Here is a 1543-nt window from a genome sequence, read left to right as displayed (position 1 = left end):
ATGTAGGTTCAGAGCCAGTTCCATTACCTGTTAATCATTTAGTAAGTCACACTATACCTGCACATGTACATGAATGTATAAAAACAGGCTTTGACTTTCTTTACATTTTCTGATACATATTGATGTACTTATGCTGTGTAGAAAGTTTGAACTGATTCCGGCTTAAATTTTTCAAGTTATGAGCACTTTTGAAAACGGCCAATTTTTGAAAAATACCCAAGGCTATAGCCCATGGTTTTTTTGGAAAAATGGTTCCGAAATCACACCCAATTTTTATTACATTTTCTGATACATATTGATGTACTTATGCTGTGTAGAAAGTGTGAACTGATTCCGACTTCAGTTTTTTAAGTTATGAACATTTTTTTAAACAGCCACATTTTTGAAAAATACCCAAGGCTATAGCCCATGGTTTTTCCGGAAAAATGGCTCCAAAATCACCCCCAATTTTTATTACATTTTCTGATACATATTGATGTACTTATGTTGTGTAGAAAGTTTGAACTGATTCCGACTTAAATTTTTCAAGTTATGAGCACTTTTAAAAATGGCCAATTTTTGAAAAATACCCAAGGCTATAGCCCATGGTTTTTCCGGAAAAATGGCTCCGAAATCACCCCAAATTTTTATTACATTTTCTGATACATATTGATGTACTTATGCTGTGTAGAAAGTTTGAGTTGATTCCGACTTAAATTTTTCAAGTTATGAGCATTTTTTTAAAACGGCCAATTTTTGAAAAATACCCAAGGCTATAGCCCATGGTTTTTTCGGAAAAATCGCTTCGAAATCACCCCCAATTTTTATTACATTTTCTGATACATATTGATGTACTTATGCTGTGTAGAAAGTTTGAGTTGATTCTGACTTAAATTTTTCAAGTTATGAATATTTTTTTAAAACGGCCAATTTTTGAAAAATACCCAAGGCTATAGCCCATGGTTTTTTCGGAAAAATGGCTCCGAAATCACCCTTATTTTTTATTATATTTTCTGATACATATTGATGTACTTATGCTGTGTAGAAAGTTTGAACTGATTCCGATTTAAATTTTTCAAGTTATAAACATTTTTTAAAAACGGCCACTTTTCGAAAAATACCCAAGGCTATATATACATGTAGCCCATGGTTTTTTTCGGAAAAATGGCTCCGAAATCACCCCCAATTTTTATTACATTTTCTGATTCTTATTGATGTACTTATGCTGTGTAGAAAGTTTGAGTTGACTGCGACTTAAATTTTTCAAATTATGAGCATTTTTTAAAGCAACAATTTTTTTAAAAGTATGGACTTTTGCTCATGTTTTTTTCCACAGAAATTACTATTATTTTTATTACATTTTCTGATGCCTATTATCATGCTATCTTTATTCTCCTTTTCTTCATCCTTTCTCTATTTAGAAACGTAACGATGCTCAGCCTAGAAAGACTCCTTGTGGTGAAAACTGCTTCATTCACAAACTAGACCAGAAAACCTTACAGTCCCTCGTCCTCAAGAACTCTCCATCCGGCTCCCAAAAACTCAAAGAGAAGAAACGTCGACC

General features: G+C 32.7%; 1 long non-coding RNA gene across 1 annotated transcript; it reads left to right on the top strand.

Moving 5' to 3' along the window:
- The first annotated feature begins 4 nt into the window (after positions 1–4).
- On the top strand, positions 5–1526 carry LOC109592623 (uncharacterized). The gene is made up of 2 exons (XR_002190453.1): positions 5–41; positions 1401–1526. It is a non-coding gene; the product is annotated as an uncharacterized LOC109592623 (long non-coding RNA).
- Positions 1527–1543: the final 17 nt, after the last annotated feature.

This window comes from Amphimedon queenslandica, unplaced genomic scaffold (genome assembly GCF_000090795.2).
Source record: "Amphimedon queenslandica unplaced genomic scaffold, v1.1 AMPQUscaffold_4550_Cont23472, whole genome shotgun sequence".
Classification (NCBI taxonomy): Eukaryota; Metazoa; Porifera; class Demospongiae; order Haplosclerida; family Niphatidae; genus Amphimedon; species Amphimedon queenslandica.
The sequence above is the reverse complement of the archived record's forward strand: the minus strand, read 5'-3'. Positions and strand labels throughout refer to the sequence as shown.